This window comes from Lonchura striata, chromosome 3 (assembly GCF_050655825.1).
Source record: "Lonchura striata isolate lonStrDom1 chromosome 3, ASM5065582v1, whole genome shotgun sequence".
Classification (NCBI taxonomy): Eukaryota; Metazoa; Chordata; class Aves; order Passeriformes; family Estrildidae; genus Lonchura; species Lonchura striata.
Window position 1 is genome coordinate 2,310,612 of NC_140705.1, and position 22,138 is coordinate 2,332,749.

At 46.6% G+C, this 22,138-nt stretch overlaps 1 protein-coding gene across 10 annotated transcripts in view; it reads left to right on the top strand.

The window, feature by feature from the left end:
• Positions 1-22,138, top strand: part of EXTL3 (exostosin like glycosyltransferase 3) — a 140,352-nt gene that overhangs the window by 33,366 nt on the left and 84,848 nt on the right. For 8 of the 10 annotated variants that reach the window (XM_077782483.2, XM_085574344.1, XM_085574343.1 and 5 more), the window contains exon 2: positions 9,869-9,943. The gene's annotated coding sequence lies outside the window, so the exon portion shown is untranslated. Of the gene's footprint in view, positions 1-2,754; positions 5,514-5,553; positions 5,578-9,868; positions 9,944-22,138 lie in introns of those variants that run through there. The other 2 variants (XM_085574345.1, XM_085574341.1) reach the window with 2 other exon arrangements.

Genomic DNA, 22,138 nt, shown 5'->3' on the forward strand with positions numbered 1-22,138 from the left:
CCTCTTCCTTTAATCCTCAATTTTGGCACTCCTTCCCAGGGCTCGTGGTGTAAGCGCAGGACTTTGCCAGCCAGCAGGATGAACCAGGGCACACAACAGGGTTAGAGGCATCCAGGATCTGCCTGTGCTGGTGGAGGAGGGAAGACGTGATACCAGAAATTGAAGTGACAGTTAAAAGAATTGCTTCCATCTTCTCTGGCTTTTTCTATCGAAAAGCAAAAAGTGCCCATTTTCGAACTTGGAGCAGCTTCATCTTAAAAGCTGCCCCAGTGTGGGGTGGTGAGCCTGTTTTTGGGGATGTCATTACCCAGCCTGGCATGTGGGGTGGCTTCAGCAGTTTTTCTGCCTGTGAGCAGCGCTGGCAGAAAGCTCTGAGGGCTCCTTGTGCTGACGCTGCTGGAGCTGTTGCTCTGGAAAAGAGCACTTGGGGAGAGCTCACATCTGGGAGAGCCAGCGCTGACTCACAGCACCGAGATCTGCTGGGATGTGCTGCTTTCAAACAGCTGCATTTCAGAATCTCACAAAAATTGTCGGAGGGGTGGGAAGCTGAGGGGCCCTCCTGCAGCTGATGGTTTATTTTTTTCCATGGTTGAAAACTCAGAGTAGTGGGCCGCTTGCAGTTTATGGTGGAGTTGTGCTTGATCTGTTCTGTTTATTACGATTTTATTCCCCACACTCTGCTTGCTGGTTTGACTCCTTCCTCTTTGGCATTGTTTTCGCATAAATCCTTCTGCTCAGAATTTCCCTGCTCCCTGCCAGCTGTGGAGCAGCTGGGAAGATCCCGGAAAACACGAAGTGCTCTGGAGGGCTGCTCGGAGGGGCTCTGCCATGGAGCCTGGGCTTAGCTGGAGCTCCTTGTATGGGCTGCACCAGCCCATCTCCAGCAGCGGTGGGGATGTGCTGAGGAGCTGTGGGCTGCAGACAAGGAGCCTTTTGTTTGCTTGCCTTAGCAACCCTGCCTCTCTGAAAGCTGAGATGTTCTCACTCCCGCAGTGCCGTGTTCCCGGGAATGCTAGTTGTTTCTCGGGGGGCTGATCTCAGGAAACTGCTCTTTCTATCCCTAACCCCCTTATTTTTTTTTTTTGATGAGAGGAGATCTTCATCCAAAAGAAGTCTGGTTGTCTGGTGTTTTTTGTTTTTCCCCCAAGCAGCGAGTCCTGCTGACTCTTACCTCTGCTCTATCTGTTCTGGTGGGCACGATGTGCTGAATTTAAATAAAATATAGTCTTTGCTAAATATCTGTCAAATATTGACTTAGTCTATAGGGTGAGCTGACTAAGCTGAAATTAATGGTGTAATTCCAGTTTGTTTGGCACAGATGTGGAGGCAGCTTCACTGCAGATGGTAGAGGAAATTAAGATCTTACTTTGACTTCAGCTCTAGGGGAGGAAAGAAAAGCCTTGGGCTTATATGGCAGCAAGGAAAGACTTGCTGAAGACAGAGAGGGGGAGTGTTTGTAAAGATATTGAGGGTGATAAAAACTCTTCCCAATGAGTGAGGTCATAAGACAAAAATTGAGGTGGTGTTGTTCACTTGTTAGTGTGTGCTATTACAGATGTCATGAAATGATCTTCTACATTCTGGTCCCTTGCCATACCCCTGGGATAATTTTTCTACATCTACTGAAAATGAGATCCAAAAAAAAAAATATGAGACAATCTGTCTGGTTGAGGTTTTGGCACAGATCAGCAGCCTCAGTGCTGGTATCTGCTGGTTCTGTGTGTTCATCTCTGCAGGTGAACAGCTCCACGTGTTCCTGAGGTGCTGCTGCAAAATGACAAAGCCCTGACACCTCCAAGCAGGCAAAGAAACGGAGATGGAGGGAGGTGTCTGGAAGGGATCCAAGTGATCCAAAAGAGATGATGGCAGAACTGGAGCTAAACCACACAGCTTCCCTCGTAGTCCTTCAAACTCCTGGGAAAATTGTGGGTTTTTGAGGTTATTTTTGAAAGGTTTGCTGCTGACATAAATGAATCTTGGAATTCGAAACAATAAAGATGCAGCTTTGGGGCCAGTCCTGCTCGAGTGACTGCAGGGATCTCAGGGCTGATACAGTGAATCTGATGGAAGTTTATATGAAAGGAGAGCTCATAAGTTGGTTTGGGTTTTTTTTTTCCAACACCTTTTTTCTCTTCAGCCCTTAACTCTTTGCTGCAGGTAGTAAGAACCTCCATTGTAGCTTTCAGTTTTGTGGGAGCTTTGTGCCTCCAATCGATTGGTTCCTGGCTGATCTTCAACGGCCCAAAGAGCAAATGTAATGCAGCAAATTCATTATATGCTAAAATATTTATTGTGTTACTGTAAAGGTCACTGATGGCAGCAGAGACTGGGTAAGATACAGTCCTGAATCTTTCCAAAGATGGTATCTGTCACCACTCTCTGTTGAGAGCAGTGTCTCAAAAAGTACCTGGAATAACTTAGCCCATGCTTTTAGAGGTATGTGTTTGGACCTTGTGTAGGTTAATAAATGACTCTTGTGCTGCCTCTGAAAGTGAACAGCTGTATTGAATTTTGTCATGTGTACTCCACAGGCAGACGTGGAGGGCAGAGCAAGAAAGGAATCTTAGTTTAACCTTGTGTCTTTTTGCTTGATTTAAGTAATTTCCAGAGTTGTATAATAAAATCTCCACATCTGATTTGTATTCTGGTTGTAGTAATCTGGAATTGTCAGTAATGCCCAAGGGCATTTTTGCTCCTACCTGTGTAGGAGTGAATTGTTGCCTACCATCACTTGGAAAGGTAGCAATGAAAAGGCTTCCTGGCAGTGAGGTGGGCTGTGACTTCCCTTCCCCTGAACCACAAAATGAAATACTTAGCAAATGGATTTGGGGCTGGGAGGAACCTCTCAAACCCTTTCCACAGGTGCAGGAGTGGTGGTGTGTGCCTGTTCCCCGCTGCAGGCTGGTGTGGGATCCATTACTGACCTATTTGCTGGTACTTTTAGCATCTGCCTGGGATTAGTTCAGCCAGCTGATCCCCAGTTCCATGCTATAATGGTGTCTCTTTAAGCACGGGTTAGATGATTGGATACTGATTTTGGAGTCTGGCCTTGCAAATACAGCTCGTTAATTGAAGCTGAGCTCGCTGGCAAAGCTGCCTTTTAAAGTTCTGCTGTCTGTGCTCCCCACAAGATTCCAGCCTCTGCTTTCTCATTGACTGCAGCCTGCCTGCAGCTCCTCTGCCAAGCAGTGGCTGCTGGCCTGCACATTTGTCACCTGTGGCCACTCCTCTGGCTGTGAGGGGCTCTTTGCTCATCACACCGAGAGTTTTCCTAATTGGAAGTGAGCGCTGAAGGGGCTGCGTTCATTGCTCGAGCTCTTTGGTGAGTGTGCGTTTCAGGCAGCTGCAGTGAGCTTCAACAGCTTCGTCTGTCATGATCAGACAGAGCTCTAGATAATCTAGCAAATCTCTTGATTATGAGGGTGGAAAATAATATGCTTTGATTTACAGATGTTGCTGCACAAAAAGTGCTTCTGTGAATTCTCTGAATGGCGGTATCTGGGTACTTTTGGCATCCTCAGTCTTTGAGTGCATCCATTTTCTGAACATATCCTGAATTCTGCACACTTCTTTGGACATAGACATGGACAGCTGTTTTACACACAAGCAGATAATTAATTATTTTTCAGTAGCCAAGTTCAGGGTCAAGGGGCCTTGAAGTTTACAGTAAAAAAGACAAAGGATGGTGGAGGCTGTTGCCTTATGGCCGGTTATAGCCAGGTTGTAAACAGCAAGGAGGACAAAGCATATTTTTCATTAATCCTCAGAACACCTTTTCCTTTTCTCCAGGGAGTTGTAGACAAACGTGAGAGCATTTTCTACAGTCCCTACCACTCTGAGCAGGATTTCTGATGCAGCAAGCACAGAGGTCTCCAGAGGTGTGCAGCTGTGGAGGAGCTGCACCAGCAGCAGGAGCATTGCAGGTGTTTCTGAAGAGGTTTGGAGTATTTTCTCCTTTTGGGCACACCAGCTCTCTTGGTTATGGACTGACTGACAGATCTGCAGAAGATGAAGTGTTTTCACAACCCCTGGAGGCTGTGGTAAATGGAAGAAAGAGCTCCTGTGGTGTCTCCTGGCTGTGTGGCAGAGCAGTTTGGGAAGTGCTCAGATTAAATCTGAGCTTGGTTCTTGTTTGTGGGGTTTAGTCGTAATCTTGGTTTGCTGTGCAGCCTCACTGTGCTTTCTGTGGGACAGGGAAGAGGAGATGTTGGGAGGATAGAAATACTCTTGTTTTGGTTGGAAGAGCTCCTGAATTTATGGTGTCTGAAGGTGAGGCCAGCATTCGTGTGAGAGACATTTAGGTTGGGACTTTTTTCTATAGATCTGGTCGGTGATCAAATTATTTCATTTTTTTCCCCTTCTTTCTCAAGGTCTGCTTTATAACCAGCACCTTTGTGTAGCACAGTTCATTTTGTCCTGAGCAGATCTTGAAGCAATCTGATTTTCTGTGCTCCAGCAGTGCCTGCTGCTCATGTTGGCTGCAGAGAGAGCTGGTCCAGCTGGTTCAGGTTTTTTGGCAATCTCTTGTGACCAGCATTACTGAGTGAAACTGGCCAAACTTGGCTGCTGCGTGGGTTTGTACAAACTCCTCAGAGTTGCAACTTCCTCCTGCTTGGAAGAAATAAGAGGTGATGTGGCCACTGGATCTGATTGTACCCCGGGGTAGCAGGTATGAGGTTTGGAGAGTATCCCTGGCCATTTTAGTGAGAGGCATTTTGGAGTGGTTCAGATATCAAGGAAGAAAGCTGAAGGGCTTTGTTTCACTCTCCTGACCCTGGGAATATTGGCCAGTTTATCAGCTGGGATCCATCTGCAAGGGAAAGGTCCAGCTGGATGGAATGATGTCCTGGTAGGAAAGGAGGGAATGAGACAGTGTGTGGCTCTTTTTCCCACTGATTTTTGTATCTCTGATCAGATGTGCAGTGGTGGAGGAAATCTCACTGAAAACGACCACAGAGCTTTCTGTTTTAACTCCCTAACTTGAGCCTGGATCATACAAAGCAAACCTTCCGAGCCTGTGAAGGGGTTTTTGTGGAGGAATAAAGCTCATTGTCAGCTGCCGGTGTTCAGACCCTTGGGAAATTGTGACCATTGTCTGGGCTATTATTGCTTAATAAAAGCTTTGCATTTCCTCATTCAGGGCCTTGAAAATCTGGTTCTGTGCTTTTAAAAATAACTCAGCGTGAGCCACAATTGGGAGCATTCACAGAGGAAATTCTTCAGCCATTTAAAACAAAGTGAGGGGAGGGAAAAAAAAAAAAGCTCTCCTTAAAGTGCTTTTACTTATCCGTGAAGAGTGACTGTGTCAGCCTGCTTCTGCTATCTGGATGGAGCACAGAGGCTCTGCTCCTGCTTCCAGCCTTCCAGGATTTTGGGTCCAGTGCTATCCCAGCTGGGGAACATGGGCTGGGCACAGATGAATCCTCGTGGGATGTTGGACTTCTTGTGGATGAGCACCTCTGGACCCACAGTCACTGGTGGGGTTAATCCTCTCTGTGCTTGATGCAAAAAAGGCAAGGAAATGATTTTCTTCCTTTTTGTATCAGAGGTCACACCAACCAGAAAAGGTCATTTCAGGTAAATTGAAATGTGGCTGAAGGATGTGCAGGATTTTGGGCACCCACTCTGCAGGCTCTGTGGGGAAGGGGCAGAGGAGAGGGTGCTGTGGGCTCTGAGGTGTTCATCACCCCAAAATTTGCTTCCCTGTAGTTTTTGCTCTCCTGATTTGTGCTGGGAAATTATTACCCAGCACAGAAACCCTGAACTATTTTGCAGATCTGCTTTGGAGGCTTGTTTCTTTCCCTCTGTGTGTTCTTGGGTTTATTTTCCTTCTGGTGTGGAAGTAATTATGTTACTTGTTTCTTAAGTTCTGGCTCCGACTAAGAGGAGGAATGTACCCAGGTTTTTTTTATGTTGTGGTGGTGTTTTGTTTTGGTTTTTTTTCCAGTGTAGTTTTTGCTGTTAAAATATTCCGGACAGGAGTTGCTGCCCACGTAGAGCACAGAAATGTGTGTTTAGTGGTTGCAAGACATGCTTGCTCTGGGTGTGCCTCCTTGTTTTGTTCAGTGCCAGTCTCTGCCCGCATGATTGGCCATCGTTTATCATCGCCATCAAGCTGGGGAGATATAATTTACATTAGTAATTAGTGCTTTGTGCAGGCCAGAATTGGCTCCACTGGCTCTTGATTTCCTAGCAAGTTTTCTCTTTTGAGCTGTGTGTCAAGATAGAGACCAGGGTTGCCAAAGACACTTGATAGTGAAGAAGCCGACAGCTGAGATATTATCTGGGTTTTTATTTGTGATTGGAAATGAATTAACAGCAGAAAATGCCTCTTCCATGCCTCAGTTTCTCCACCAAAAACTGGAGGTTTGCCTGAGTGTGTTCATCAGCAGGAATTACTCTGCTCCCTCTTTCTGTCTCCTGGAGCAGCTGTGATCTGCACAGGGATGTGTGGGGACAAGACACAGCCCTGCAGTAGCTGAATTCTGTCACACCGTTGTGTAGTTCGGCGTTGCTTGAAATTTTATAGGTCATGTGCACCATTAAAATGATTTCCATGCCTGTGTTTGGAGATCTGCTGTGCCCACTTTCGTTTATATCCACATGAATGATCCAGGGCCATATGTTAAGAATATAACTGCTTTTAATTTATTATTTTTTTAATCTGCTGGTGTCTAAATACATCTAATAAAAATGCAGAGTGGGGCTCTTTAATGAGGCGTAAGTCAATCCTGGCCCTCTTTTTTAATTAGACAAAACTACCTCACACACTTGCTTCTTTTTGTGTGGACTTCTGCTTTGCATTTCTACACATTCATCATAGCATGAAGCCTCTGACAAAAGGAAATAAGAATAGACTGTTTAAGAGACCGTTTTGCTGTGCATAAACCTGAACCTTTGCAAAGGGGAAAAATCCTGGGCTTCAGCGAGTGAAGTCATGGGCTGTGCATGAGGCTGTGTGATGACAGAAAGGAGAAATAAAAATTATAGTGCTGAGTAAGTTTAGTGTAGTTGTGAATTGTACAGCAAAGAACAGAAGCTCTTAGGGAGGGAAACATTTCCAGTTTTGCTCCTTGCCTTTGCAAAATCACAAAATTCAAGCGATGGTTGGAAGTTTTTTGCCACCAAAACTTAATTTTGCTGGCACCCAGCTTGCTGGCTAAGGCAGTGGTGAAGGCCGTGAGCAGCAGCATTTGGGTGGAGGCTGGGGATGTGTGGCTGACTCTGATTTTGCTGCTCACGGGGGTCCTGTGGGTTTGACAGCTGAAGTCAGAGCACGGCTGTGAAATCAAACTGCTCACACGTGGTTGTAGCTGGGTGTGAAACCCTCAGTGGTTCTGGCAGTGACAGCGGGTCCAGAGTGGGGGGAAAAAAAGGAGATGTGCTTGGTTTGGAAGGGCCCCATCCTTTTCTCATTGCTCATGGGTTGGTCCTGCAGGGTTGGTGTGGTGACAAGGCCCAGGTTGGGGTCCCAGTCTCCTTTTGCTAGAGAGGACCCAAAACTTGCCTCACCAGGTTTATGGAGGAAGGGAAGGAGGAGAAGGGAGCCTTAGCAACTCCCAGGTTGTGATCCAGGACTAAAAGCCAGAGGTTTTGTGTATAGAACAATAGATCTGTGAGACAGAACATGAAGAAGATGCTGATGAGTTTTCTGAAATGCTGGCCCACGAGAAAAGTTTCTGAGAGAAGGTAGTCAGGGCTGTGGTTTTTAATTTGATGACCTCTTTCCACAGGCACTCGAACTTTCAGATCTAGCAAGGCTTTGCATAACAGGAGGTGCTTTGTTGACAGTCTGCACATTCACTCGTAGACACAGGGGCACAATGATAAATTATTTAATTATAGATACCCAGAGAAGGAAACCAGGCACCCGCTGGGCTGCGTTGTCCGTCTGCTTTCCCACTTGGCATGGTTTCTTGCTGGCTGATTCCCAAAATCCAGCTGTTTGCAGCAGTGGTCTCGCAGTCATTAATGCTAATTAGCGAGGTTCTGCTCTGTGAGTGTTCCTGCACACACACAAAGTGCTCAGCTCCTCACCCGTGTAACGAGCCCCATTGTTAATTAGCAGCATCCCTCCAAGGGCTTGTGCTCCTCTTGGGAATGGGAGTTTGGTGTGGAGCTGCCTGTGGTAGGTGGAGCAAGTCCCTGCCGAGACTCACCTGCAGACCCTGCCATAGTTGAGTCGTCAGCTTTTTGCCCTTTGTTTTAATCTCAGCTTTTCCTCTGTGCATTCTCCTTGCTAAGCAGCACGGTTGCTAAGGTTAGTCCTTTTCAGGTTTGCCATTAGAACCTTGTTTTAATCAGTGCTGACAAAATCCTGGCTGGATCTGTGCTCCAGGTTGGGGTCAGATTTAAGCGTTCTTCCAAAAGCTTTGATGCTACAGGAACGTGGTGCTCCTTGTGCTGACAACAGTTTTGTGTCTCTGCCTCTTAATAACCATGCTGTAGTAACACCTTCTTCCTTGGTTTGCAAAACAGCTCCATTCCAAAAAGAAATTTCCTCCTGAAAATGTGGAAGTGCAGTTTGTTCTTGGCAAATCCAACTGGGGCTTTATTATGGCTCTGATTTAATGCCCGTGGTGATGGAATGCTCTCTTTGGTGGGGGAAGCATCTCTGAGAGGTAATTCTCTCTACACAAGAACATTCCCCTCCTATTTTTTTTAACACCAAAGGCAATAGAAGGGAAGAAGCTGTTAAATAATATGACTATAAATGAGAACCAAATTATACTTTAATTTTTATGTATGTTCAAGATAGAAAAGCAGTGTGAGATCGGGAGGTCTTTCCAGAAGAGGAGAGTTGTTCTTAAATATCTCTGCTTTGTCCCTAGGTTTATGTGTTCAGTATCATCCAGAAAACTCTTGGTTTTGCATTTGATTGTAATTTGCATTTAGATTGGCTGCCTGAAGGGAGTCTCTTGCGAGGGGAGATGGGGCTGTGTGGCTCCAGTCTCTTGCAGATCTGGCTGGAAGTAATGGCATTTACATAAAAACCATTAGCTCTGTTATTGATAAACATGAAAGGCATCCATTTCATTTAATTTTTTGATGAAGAGCTTTTAATATAAGCACACAATAGCACTGAGGTAGTACCATCCCTCTGTACTGACCTCTTGTTTTAAGGGCAAGCTTTGATTGGGGTTTTGTTGGTGGAGAGATGGGAAGTTATTTCTATTCCAATTTACTGGAGTAGCCAGTTGTTGTGCTACATTGTGGGGAATTATTTAATGCTCGTTTTAAGAGGTATCTCTATTAATTGAACGGGGATTTAATGTCTCCCCAAAGCACAGTTGGTCTGTGTGTGATGTATGCTAACAACGTACGGCCACCAATTCTATGGATAATCTTTTCCTTAATCAAAATGGGTTTAAGCAGAACTTCGGTGGCACCTCATTAAAGGGATAAAGTGTGTTGAAACAACAAATGTATTAAAGAGAACTTCTTTGGTGCACTCCAGATCAGAGCCCGTGTAACCCTTCAGCACCGTGTCTGCATAAACATTTGTTCCCTTGTGTGTGTAATGGTGCTTTGGGGATCAGGACGTGTCACAAAGAGCTGTGATTCACTGCCACTGGAGTAACTGGCTCTCATGTATAAATACTTTGTTTTTCTCCTGGGCTGGCTCAGGTCTGACCTCAACAGCCTCCAAAGGCAGCCGGTGCTGCAGTTGTTTTCAAGCATCACAGCATTTGCTTGAGAGACCTTGCTGAGAGCTTTGCAAGGTGCTTTGAGTTCTTGACCTCTGCGCTGGGGAGGTGAGCTTGTCTGTTTTGCATTGATCACCTGGCCTACTTCTTGATTTAAAATTCGTTGAAGTTTTTTTTGGGTCACTTTATCTATATTTAGAGCTCTTTTTCTTCTCTAACAGGTTCCAGACAGATGAGTAGAGAGCTTGCTGCAGAAGAGGGACAGGTTCCAGTTTGTCAGCTGCTCACCGTGTACAGTGAGTACCTTCATTTTTCAGAAATAAAACTTTCTGAAGTGCCTGATGTCAGCCTCAAATTACCTCCACTGGGGCACAGCATTAAGCCTGCATGCTTGGACAGTGTTTTCCTAAAAGTACAAGCTTCCTTGGCTTAACTCTTGTTTTGGGAGAAGTGTGCTCCAGCTCCTTTTATCTGAAGTGGTAAATTGTGTCCTCATCCCACCTCCAGTAGTGGCAGAGCAGAGAATTGCTGCGGTTCCCTCTGGTACCTGCTCGGGGCTGTGGAGAAGCAACACTGAAGGTCTAAAGGCATCCCCTGAGGCTTCCTTGCTGCAGGGTCAGGAGTGGAAATGCTCCCCAGAGCTATTCCAGCCTTGTTGGAGCTGTTGGAACCGAGTGAGGAGGGTGGATGAGGGACCTGCCACAGCACATGCCGGGGTTGCTCATAAATGAGTGCTATGAAATCAGCTAAATGAGGCTTGGCTGGACTGGTGGGCGGAAAAGAGCAGGAAAAAAAACAGTGGAAAGCATTGTCCACTTCATGGTAAGGATGGCAGGTTTGCCCTGAAAGTGGAGGAGAAAATCTTTATTTCATGGGGAATTTTTACACGTTAAAATGTCTTGCATGCGTGTTAATGGGCTGTAATAATGAGCCTGTGCTTTATGAGGTGTCTGCAAACATCTTAGAACTCACAACTGTGAGGGAGTAAATACTTGAGCTAGTAAATACTGAGTAATTGGAATGTCTTGGCCCATGTGCTGCAGTGGTGTGGCCAGACTGAAATAGGGAATTGCCTGATACAGGTGTCTGAAAGCCAGGAGGATTCTCGAGCACAGGCTGTAAAATTCAGGTCAGTGTGGGAGCTGCAGTAATTGAATTTATTGTGACAGTCCTAGCAGGTGATTCCCTAAGGATAACGTGGGATGATGAATCTTGAAACTGAAAGTGTTTGTTAACAAAAGTCAAGGATGAAATAATGCATTTGGGGACTGGGTTGTGTCATCAGGTTGGTGTGGCTGTAGCCAGGGAGCAGGGCAGAGGATTCCTGTGCTTCTGGGAAAGAAGGAAAGAAAGGCAAACTTATTAGTGCCTTCCTCATTTCTCCCATATCCAGCCACTCCATGCAGGATGTCCTGGGCTCAGGAATATTCAATCCTGTGTATTACAGCATTTCTTGTTGTGCTTCTGGATCCAGGACATCCTTGTGCCCTGCCAAACACAGCAGGGATTCCCCTCAGCTGGAACACAGCTCCTGTGAAAAATTCCACAGTGAAACAAAACTGGGAATAGACATGAGGGCACCTGAAGGACGAACGGTGCCACCGTGCCAAGGTCCTCATCGACAGCTCTAATCCCAGCGTGTGCTCTGAGCCAGATCTGCTGACTTGAGGAGCTGGAATCAGTCAATACCATTGAATTCTCCTTCTCTTTGCATATCTTAAGGAGCAGGAAGTCTCAGGCTGGCAGCTGTGCAGTCTGCACAAGGCCAGGGGCTGCACAGGCTTCCCCCAGGACATCAACATTTATTACACTGCTGCGGTGTGCAGCACTGACCTTCAGGAGCCCTTCTGGGTTAGAGGGCCTGGTGGCTGGAGGAATGAATGCAGGAGACAAGGATTTCAGGTTTGGAGTTCTTTTCAGGGTGGAAGACTGTGATTAAAGCAGGGAGTATGGATTTGGGTCAGTAGGAGATAGCTGAGGGAAGGGCTGTTTTTGGCAGGGAGCTGGGATAGAGGAGATGCTGGAAACTGTGATTGCCATGGAGCAGAATGGGAAAATAACCTGTTTCAAGGGACTCCTTTTTTCGGGATTTGTGGTATTGATGATTTTGAGATTGTAGAAGGTTTCTGTTTTTCAGCCCTGCCGCCAAAGAAGAAGTTATAAATTGTTCCTGTTGGTTTTTAAGGTTGTTTATTCTGTTTATCTCTAACATGTTCTGCTGCCCTGCCCAGCTCTGTCCTGCAGGGCAGCTTGTGGGGCTCTGCCCTCAGTGGGATGTTACAAACATTAAATACCAGAAACTCCCTGGGCTGGATTTACAATAATGTGCCAATATCTGTCACCTACGTTGGACAGTGTGTCCCCAGCCTGAACCAACAGAAAAATGCCAACACCACAGTGAGACATGGAGGGCATGAAGAAGGAGAAAAAGGACAAGACACACTTAATTTTTTCTCTCTTGTCCCCTTTGGACCCCTTATCTAGAATCCTAAAATTTTATTTTTGCACCCGTGCTACACTTAATTATTACTTATATCAAACACTTAGAGCTTGTAATTCATCCTGTAAGATTGAAAACTCTTTTCCATGGACAGAGATCACAGACAGTGTCTCTGGGGGCTCTGTCCAGGGGGGTTTCTGACCCCTGCCAGGGTCCCAGACCTGCCAGGGCAGCCAGAGGGAAGCTCTGGACTCCAACAGGAAACAGTCTGCGATTGCCATGGAGCAGAATGGGAAAATAACCTGTTTCAAGTGATTCCTTAACAAGCTATTCTTATGCAAAACTCTGTCCGTGACACTAAATATCTAAATAACCGGGTTGGGCCTGGGATCTAAAAATACTTTCAAGAGTCTCCTGTTTCAAACAGCCCCTGAGACTTCCTGGCTGGGCAGCGAAGCCAAGCTGTGCAGGAGTTGTGCAGCAGGTCCCTTCCTGTGAGGATGTGGCACCATCCATGTAGCAGCAGCGTGGGTCTGGTGCTTCCTGTGCTTGACACGGGCTCTGTGGCCTCTGCTCACAGCTGCAGGGGAGGAGAGCATTGGGCATGGCAGGGAGGGTTTGTGCTGCCTGTGCCTCCTGCAGGAGCACTGGGAAGTGAGGGGGGTGGAATTCCTGCTGCTGTGCCCCTCAGAAGATGCTGGAGACTTTCACCTGCTTCTTCAAAACAAACACCTGGGCTGTGGGAGGCTGGGTCTGTCCTGTCTCCAGCCATGCCAGCAGGAATGTCCTTCGCCTCCCTTCGGTTTATTCAGCTCTTGTGCTTTCAGCCTCTGTCTGTCCAGGCATTTCAAAGTTTAACTTTGTGTGGTGAACCACTTCCTTTTGGTAACTGCACCTACTGACAGCTCGTGTACTCTAATAAGCTCATGTTTGGGGAATTGTCATTTGCATTTGCATAAAATTCTGTACATTCCTACTGTGTCCCCTGTCAGAAGCCTCTTTTCCAGACTAAAATGTCCTAATTTATTAAATGGTCGTTACAAAGATGCTTCATGATTTTGGCCATCTTCAATATATTCATTATTGCCAATTTTTGGTAATTTTTTTCTCCTCTTGAGTGCTCTTACTAGAAAATTGAAAGAACCTTTGGGTTCCTGGGGTCCTGTCCTTTTGCTGCAGGAAACCAGGAATTTTGATGCTCCTTGTAATAATAAGCCATAGCCTTGTATTTATTTTTTTTTTTTCTAAAAAGCAGAGATTTGTGTGTCTAATCTAAAAACTCTATCAGAAAAGTTATGAATAAACCTGATAGCATTCCAGTGCACTTAGCCACTAGAACACCACGTTGTTAACAAGGAGCCCTGGCAGGCTTATGTGGCTTTGTGCTGTCAGCCAGGACATGGGATGCATCTTTGTATCCTGCAGCAATTTTGTGAAACTAAATATCTGCTGGTGTCTCCTGCATCTTCTAAATGAGGACAAGGTGTTAAACCCTCTCCCCCTCTGTGTTGGTTAAGAAATTATATCCAAATTGAGAATCGGTCTTATTTAGATAAATATAAATCAGCCATCAAACAGGTTCTGGTTCTGCAAGGGCAGGGCCTGGCTCTCCATCTCCTCTGCTTTGCATAAATATTGATTTTATCAGTGACTTCCAAAAAGTAGAGCTGGGATACGATGTGATGGAAGTGTTAGCACCAGGGTTGCAGTCCCAGGGCTGCAGGCTGATGTGCCTGGGGCTGACAGCTCTGTGGTTTTGTCTCTCTGCCCTGACTCAGAGCCGTGGCTTTTGTGCTGCCCCGAGGTGAGTCAGGGCTCCCACAGGGGTGATTAAAGCCCTGCCCTGTGGGCAGCCTGGGCAACTTGGGCCCCTGCTCAGCTGAGAACTCTTGGATGTTTTCCTCAGCGCTGAATCACAGCCCCCTGGACCATCCAGAACAGTTTTCCCCAGCGTTTGGGTTTATCTTCCACACCTCCACTGTTCTTTCCACCACTGTGCTTTTCTTCTCTCCTCTCTGCTGCCTTCCTGCCTTTAACCCCAAATTGTTGCCAGCTCTGTGCTCCACTCTGGCTTCTGTTCTGCACAGGGAGGCCAAAGGACCAAGTCCTTGTGGCAGTTCTCTCCCAAAGCAGCCCACTGGTGCAGCACAATCAGTTCATTGCACAGATTTGTCAGAAAAACACCAAAAGCTCCCCAAAGCCTCACCTGGCCTGCCAAGATGTGTCACCTGTGCCTCGACCAGTCCTGAACCCAGCTGGGGATTCCTCCTGGACAGGGGACACCACGAGGAGGACAGAGGGAGAGAAATACATCCAGAAACCATAGGCTGATTTTCTATCACTCCTCAGGGCGTCCCATCCTTCACCTTCATGGTGAAGGATGGAGGTTTTTAATTTTCCTTCCCTTCATATATATATATACACATGTATATATATAAACCCCATCAATTTATATTAATGGTCCTTCCTCATTCTTCTTTTATTCTCGTGTATGTGAAGTTGCACTCAGCCAGCCTGCCAGCCCACAGCCAGCCTGCAATAATAATTTCAGCTGTAGTTTAGTAAGGTAGTAAATTGAGAGTAATTTTTAATCTGCTTGGGAGAAAAACAGCTTAATTGGCTGTTTCTCCTGGTGGTTCCAGCATTATTTTTGGCCTTTGAGGGTGTAAATGGAGCAGACATTGATCTCCCTGAATGAGGGGTCAGCTCTTCCTGGACAGCACTGGAACACTGCATCTATTTATTTCTATTTTACCTTTTTTTAGTACATTGCCTGAATAATACAGCCAGTGTGGAAAGGGCCTGTAAAATGCTGAGTTGTGTGGTGGAATTTTGCTCTGCCCAAGTAAATCCCTTGTGATGAGAGACTCCATGTAGGGGAGACCTCCTGGATTAGCTTGGAGCAAGGGAAGGTTTGGAGACCTCCCCGGGATCCCTGCGGTGATGCAGCCACGCTGGGGAAATGGAGCTGGGAGAATCCAGCTCGTGCCATCACCCAGGGGACTTTTCCATTTAATTCCATTTAATGCAGCCGTTGAGGCTGGGACCAGAGGCTGCGTGGGACAATGTGTGCTGGGGGAGCTGGAACAGGCTGCCTTTGTGGCACATCACAAAGCCAGCAGTATGTGCTGGAGTGCTCCTGCTTGCTGAGCCCGGAATGTCAGCCTGGCTTCTCTTCTCCTCCCTTCCTGCCAGGAGCTGCTTCAGATCTGGGCAGAATAAGTCACTGTTTGTGTGTTTATTTCATTTCTGCTCACACTTCTTGGATCACACAGGGGGTTGGAGGGAAGGAGCTCAAGTGAGGTGAAAGCCACCAGGTTGCTGTGAGATCCTCCACGGTGTGTTAGTGCAGGACTGAAATTCTCCAGGCCTCTTCTTGCTCCCTGCCAGGAGGGAGGTGGAGGTCAGGTAAGTGACAGGCTAAGAGGAAACAGCCTCAGGTTGTGCCAGTGGAGGTTAAGTTTGGATATTAGGAAAAATTTCTTCATGGAAAGGGTTGTCAAGCATTGGAATGGGCTGCCCAGGCCAGTGGTGGAATCACCATCCCTGGAAACATTCCCAAAATGTGTGGATGTGGCACTTGAGGACCTGGTGAACGTGGTGGTTCTGGGTTGATGGTTGGATTTTTGTGATTTTCCAACCTTAGTGACTCCCTGATTCTTCTCTTGGGTCTTGCTGTTTCTTTTCACTGTTAAATAACAAAGCTCAGCCACCCCATGGAACGGGATGAGCTTTGAGGTCATTTCCAACCCAACCCATTCTGTGAACTTGTGGCTTCATTTATTCAACAGCAGATCCTGAAGGCCCTCTCTGGAATTAATTTCAGTTTATCTGACCTCAGACACCTGGGAAGGGAACAGTGCTGGGACGAGAGCCCTGCAAGGAACAAAGCCTGAGAACAGATGAAAACTTCTTTGTGATATAAAAATGTTGCAGTAATTATTTAGTATAATAAAACTATTTCAAAGTGGTTAAAAATTTATTTAAAGGACTCTCCAGGAGGTTTGCATTGCTGTAGCAGTGACTGGGAAGTGAGAAACAACGGCAATAGCACAAGTTTAATTCTGTGAGTGAACTCTAGAGACAGCTGGGTGTAATTCCACATCTCCTCAGCCTTGATAAAAACTTGGTAACTTCTGCTGTGGGTAAAAGTGCATTAGCTCACATTGTCAGGTGAAGCTTTTTCTACACTGAAGGTTCACCTGGCAGTTCAGAGGGAGGCCCTTGGGAATAATTGTGGGAAGCACAAGTGAAATCCTCCCTGCTTTTGTGTGAGTAAGGAAATTCCCAGCACAACTCCATCACAAAGGCCCCCGATATGAGAAGGATTTACTTTGTGAATTGTTCTGTCATCACTCAGCAGGATAATTGACTTCTGATTAGGGAGAAAATCTAGCTGCAGGTTGGTGTTTGAGGTTCTGAAGTCCTCTTGAAAAGGCAGAACTCCTCCTCAGGCAGTGACGGCTCTCCCGAGAACAGGATGCTGGAGATTCCATTATACAGGCATTGATGTAACAGCTGTTCCTGTTTGAACAACTTTATTTCTTCCTCCTCCTGTTGCAAATGAAAGGAAGAGTGGGAATCAGTGTTGTTGTTTGTTCAGAATTAATAACAAGGTTATTAAATTTCTCACTGGCAGAGATGTTTTTGTCACGTGCTTCCTGCACTCCGTGGCTCTCAGACGTGCTGCTCTCTGCGTGTTTTTGGCTGATGACTGGAGGATTTTTACTCCTTCTGTTCCCAGCTCCCAAGTGACTCAGGAGTTAAAGCAAGCCAAGATCTGTGCCTCCCACAGGCAGCAGAAAGGCTGATGTGGAAGTCACGGGCATCTTGCTGTGAAGATGATGCTTAAAATTTTAGAAGAGGAATTCTTCTTGGTCCAGAGTAGTGGGCAAGGGGGGGCAGCTTCACCTCACCAGAGAGGCTCCTGGGCAGAGCAGGTTTCACTTCTGCCTTTCAGGCAGGCTTCAGCTTGGACCTGCATTAGGGAGTGCTGCAAAAAAATCTACCTGGAATTTAAGAATATCCTGAGCTGGAAGGGACTCACAAGGATCAGAGTCCGACTCCTGGCCCTGCAGAGACACCCCGGGAGTCCCACCCTGTGCCTGAGAGCGCTGTCCAAATGCTCCCGGAGCTCTGGCAGCTCTTGCTTTGCATGGTGGTATTTGAAAAAAGCAGGGGGAAGATTTTGGAAGCTGGTGCTGTATCTGTGATGGGATCAGGGTCGTTGCACAGTGCCTCAGCCCTCTGTACCAGTGGCCAGTGAAAGCACTTCTAGAGGAGAGATTTAACCTGGGAGGGGTGGAAGGGGATTACAATGCACTGAAACTGCCCCTAAGGAAAGGCAAGGAGGATTTACTTCTTCCCTTTTCCCTCCTGTGTGGGTCTGCCTGAACTCTCTGCTTCATCCTGCTGGTCCAGCTGCTGCCTTTCCCTGTGGACAGATTTAGAGTCCTTCTAATTCCGTCTGGAGCGCTCACCGTGAGGCATCGCAGAGCCGATGGATGCCTTTGAGGAGGGAAGGGAGCCTTTGTCAGGTCTCCAGGGAGCTAATTTATACAGATCCTCTTGGCTTCACTGGCCAAGTGTGTCTTTGTTTCCATGTGCTTCTGCCTCTGAGATGGAATCCGAAGAGCAAGGCCAAGTGTCAGGCTGCTGCTGGTGGCGGGGCTGCAGCTGCACAGCTCATCCTTTAAGGAGGGAAAACTGCCAACATTTTTGGGCTGAATTGGCTGTCTCAGCCTTTCTGGTCAAAGTTGGCTTTTGTTGTTTCAAAGTTGTGGATTTTGTCAACCTTTAACCTTTAGACCAAAGCACTTTTTAATAATGAGTTTATTTTATCAGAGATATAAGCAGGAGATAGAAGATGTGTGGGAAAAGAGTGATCTTGCCCTTGCCATCTCTGATAGGTATCACTGATATATTACCGTCTGCTGATTTTTATTTCTATACAGTAAAAAACCCATTAATGTTTAAAGAAGTGTTAAAGCTTCATTTTTTCCCAAGCCATGATTACAAAAGGATAAAAAAATTGAGACAGAAATTGACTACTTGCTGTTGAACAGTGAGCTCAGCCTAATAATGAAAATTAAAAGTTTTTAGCTGTCTGCCTTGAACGGTCTCTCCAGAAACTTTTTAAAGCGGAGTTCAGCCTGAATGGGAAAGCTTTTAAAAAATCTGTTGGAAATCCCAAATCAGCAGGGGGTAGATGGAAATACCAACAGGAGAAAACAACTTCTGCACAGCTCGAATTTGTTTTTGGAGAGGTTTTCCCTTCTCCAGAGAAGGAGGAAATGCAGAGTGGCAGAGAAGTGCCTGGTGAAACCCAATGCCACTGCTGGGGCTCCTGATGGTTTTTCCTGCCCAAATGAAGGCCCCTGTTTTTTTTCTTTGCCTCTGTTCATTTTATTCAGGGTAAGTGTTCCCATTATCCGGTGATGTGAAAGGCTCCTGGTCGCTGCCTGAGCTGGATAATAAGGGAGTAAGCCAAGAGCAGCCTAATTTATAACTTGTGAAGTGATTCTCTTCAGAGCACTAATGAGCAGTGACCCAAGCACAGGTAAATTATCTGTAGGGTTTTTTTTTCCCCCCTTTCCTCTTAAATCTCTGCTCATTTCTCTCCACAGGCAACCTGTCTTTCACCACCATTAGTGTTGTCTCAGTTTTTGTCTGCATTCCAAAGTTGAACCACTTTATCCACAATTGATGTGTGCTCCTGTAGGGTGGAGAGCTCAACGCTGGTATAAAAGCATTTATAATAGCATGGCTCATTCTTGTGCTGGAGAGAAATAATGGACATGGGATATAGCTTTAGAGTTAGAAAGCTCTCTAAATTTAGAGTGTGGCCGTGCATTGTAGTCGAACTGATCTCATGGCAAGCTGGTGATGCAAGGGAAGGTTTTGCTCCCAGCCTTGTGCTCCCACTGATCTTTTTGCACTGATACAAATCCAGTTCCTTCCCTCTCAGTCCATTTTCCTTCCAGCCTAATTCCCTGATTCAGGTGGGAAGTTGGGGAGGAGATCCCTCTTTTCAGCAGCACCAGGCCATGAGATCAGCCGAGCAGCAGCACAAAACCACAATCCTAAAGGAAGCCTCTCGTGCCAGGAGCGCGTCACTGTTTGAAAGGTGTTCCAAATAACTCCCTGCTGGCACTGTGGGGCAAAAGGCAGGGTTTGCCTACTGCTTGGTTGTCCTGAGTAAAGTTACTCCTCCTGGAAGGAGCTGTCTTTGCTGGCAGTCCCCTAAAGAATGCAGAGAATTGTGGGCAGGCCATTCGTGTGGCACATGCTCTGTGATGTTCTGCGTGCTACAGCCAGCTTGAAAAATAATTAAAACCCCAATGTTTTGCTGGTTTTTTGATGGATGTTGATGGATACTTAATGGAGCTCGTTGGCAGTAAACACTCCTTCCCTGGGGATCTTTCCAGAGTCATTAGATCTGGTGAGGGATAATTTGGAATAGTCTCCTGGAACGTTTGCTGGACATGGGAGCTGCAAAGAGAGGCCCTGTCAGGCATCCCTGAGCAGCTGCAGGGTGATAACAGAGGTGAAGGACCAGCAGAGGGGTTCCTGAAAATATTAATTACTGATTCTGTAAATAAGAAATACAGATAATGCCGTGGTGGTGGTGAAAAAAACCCAACCTTTAAGGACAGTGTTGGTCCCCCAAAGGAAAATTATAAAAGGCCACAAGCAGTGACTGAGAGTTACCAAGTGGCTTTTAGTCGGAGTTGTGCAGGTTCCAAACATTACTTTGGGTGGGGAAAAAAGGGAATTAGTTCAACAGCTGCTGGGCTCTTTCTGGGCCATTTCAGAGAGGGCTTTGAGTTGGTGACTGCAGCAGGTTGTACTTGATGTAGGAGGTTTTGAGCTCGTTTATACCCAGTGTCAAATTCCAAGCTACCAAGTGCTGCTTGTTTTGTGTGTGGTGTTTGCTTCCCCCAGGAGAGGGTGAGCACAGGTGGGGACATTGATCTCTAGAAGGTCACAACAACAGCTGCAAGGTGGCCTTTGCAAAATGCTTCACATGCAAAGGGTTGTGCTGCAAAAATTCTCTGCTTTCTGCTCAGCTGGGGCTTTCTTTTGCTAAACGTTCTCTTTCAAGAAGGATTTAAATGTGATTTCCAGATGTTAATGTGATAGTGGGTTTAATGCTGTATTTTGAGGGAACAGCCTTTGCTGAATGTAACCTTGGGCAAAGTTTAAAACGAGCAACCAAAAAAGCAAAAAGGGAAGTGATAAAGAGCTGGCAGCCATACAAATGTGGATTTGTGTGAGAAGGCCAGAAATGTGCTGGGTCTCTTCTCAGAAAATGTGGGATAACAAGGCCTGGCCTCTGCCCCTTTCCTGGAGACCCCTGCTCCTCCTGCAGCCTCGAATGCTGAGCCTCACACCTCTCCTGAGAGCTTGGAGCAGGGCTGCTCACGTGGCAGAGAGCAGCAGATCAGAACCAGTCCAAACCCTTCAAATGTCGGTGGGAAAAACCCCAGACCAGCAGCCAGGAAAGGTCAGTGCAGTCGCCTTGCATTGCAGCATTTGTTAAAAAACACAGGAATAGTTCCCAGCTGGAATTGCCCTAATTCCAGCCTTGTCATCGAGATGAAGTGGACTGCAAATGCATTTCTGTGGGAATTGCTCCGGATGCAGAGCACCTTTAATAATGTCTCAATATCTGCCTCACTGTGTGCAGTTCTAATAGAACCAGAAGCCAAGGGCACAGATGGAATTATGAGCCAAAATAATACTTTGACTTGGTTGCTAAAAAAACCACACTAAAACATTATTTTAATGCCTGTCCTGAGTGAGCACAGTGGAGAAACAACTGAGCTGGAGGGCAAAGAATCACAGAATATCCTGAATTGGAAGGGATTCAAAGGACCATGGAGTCCAGCTCCTGGCCCTGCACAGACACCCCAACAATCCCACCCTGTGCATCCCTGAGAGCGTTATCCAAACACTGCTGGAGCTTTGGGAACATCAGCATTCCCTGGGGAGCTGTTCCAGCCTCCAGGGAAGAACCTTTTCCTGCTGTCTCTGCATGGGAAGAGCAGGAGCTGGGTCTGGCTGGTGGAGTGAGCCTGGGAAGGGTCGCAGAGGGGGGACCTGGATGCAGCAGCAAACATCTGCTGCCTCTGCCCCCAGTTTGTCTCCTGGCTGTGCCACGTGTCAGCGGCACAGCTGATGCTGGAATTGCACAACCTGCTTCCCTGGGGAGGTTTCAGGTTTTCCCTGGGTGTTTGGAGCTTCCTGGACCTTGGATTAGCAGTGAGGAAACGGTGGCACCTCTGTGGGGCAGTGACAAAGCCGAGTTAGTGGCGATGGCCCCTTTGCTGTGGCACATACCAGCCTGGTTTGGCAAGCCAGACTTTTGAGCTCCTAAAGTTCCTGCGATCATGCAAGCTCCCAAGAAAGCCAGCTGAGGCACTGCATTAGCCAAGGAAAAGCTTCTCAGCTCCTGTGCTTGCTCTGAATGCAGCTTACAGCCCTGGACAGTCTCCTGTGAGTTGATGGGTGGTGGTGAATTGTGTGCTGTGCCCTGTGGGTTTACACTGTAAACATAAATGGAATATAAATCCAGATTATAAAACCATTACACACTGTGTGTGTAATCAGAGCCTGCCTTTGGGTGTGAGCTCTGCAGGAGGGACTCTGTCCCACAGCGTTTCTGCTGGATAGGGATCTGCAACACCCTTTGAAAGTCCTCCACTTACTCCTGGGTTTCCTTTCCAAATGCATCCCTAAATGTATTTCCAACTGAAATATATCCTAAATCAGCTGCTTCAGGGGTTTGGGTTGTTATTTTTAAACAGGAAGGAACTCCAAATATGCTTATTTTCATGTTCAGATCACAGGCATCGGCCACCACTGTGTATTTTGATGTTTTAGTTCACATGTGTGTTTATGCATTTTCTTTCTGACCTTGCAGATGTTCTCAGCTACTCTTTTATAGATCTGACAGACTGACCCTTCCCCTCTTAAACACCAAATGTTCCATGTCAATTTAGCAAATAATGGAGTGGTTTTCTTCTGAGGAAAAGCTCTTCTTTCCAGG